Source organism: Sinocyclocheilus rhinocerous, unplaced genomic scaffold, assembly GCF_001515625.1.
Source record: "Sinocyclocheilus rhinocerous isolate Xijiao unplaced genomic scaffold, SAMN03320098_v1.1 scaffold2335, whole genome shotgun sequence".
Lineage (NCBI taxonomy): Eukaryota > Metazoa > Chordata > Actinopteri > Cypriniformes > Cyprinidae > Sinocyclocheilus > Sinocyclocheilus rhinocerous.
Genome location: NW_015636844.1, coordinates 299,561 through 299,916, shown reverse-complemented (window position 1 = coordinate 299,916; position 356 = coordinate 299,561). Strand labels below are relative to the sequence as shown.

The window sequence follows — 356 nt, the reverse complement described above, 5'->3', positions numbered from 1 at the left end:
GCTGCAATATAACAAAGAGTGAAAAATTTAAGGGGGTCTGAATACTTTCCGTACCCACTGTATATATATATATATATATATACACACACACACACACACATATATATACACACACACACCGATCAGGCATAACATTATGACCACCTTCCTAATATTGTGTTGGTGTTGTGTTGGTTAGCAGTAGATCCTTTAAGTCCTGTAAGTTGCAAGGTTGGGCCTTCATGGATCGGACTTGTTTGTTCAGCACATCCCACAGATGCTCGATTGGATTGAGGTCTGGGGAATTTGGAGGCCAAGTCAACACCTCAAACTCGTTGTTGTGCTCCTCAAACCATTCCTGAACCATTTTTGTTTTG

General features: G+C 40.7%; 1 protein-coding gene across 3 annotated transcripts in view; it reads right to left on the bottom strand.

The window, feature by feature from the left end:
• LOC107748112 (amyloid beta A4 precursor protein-binding family B member 3-like) overlaps positions 1–356 on the bottom strand; it is a 37,929-nt gene that overhangs the window by 3,409 nt on the left and 34,164 nt on the right. The gene's annotated exons all lie outside the window — the stretch shown is intronic.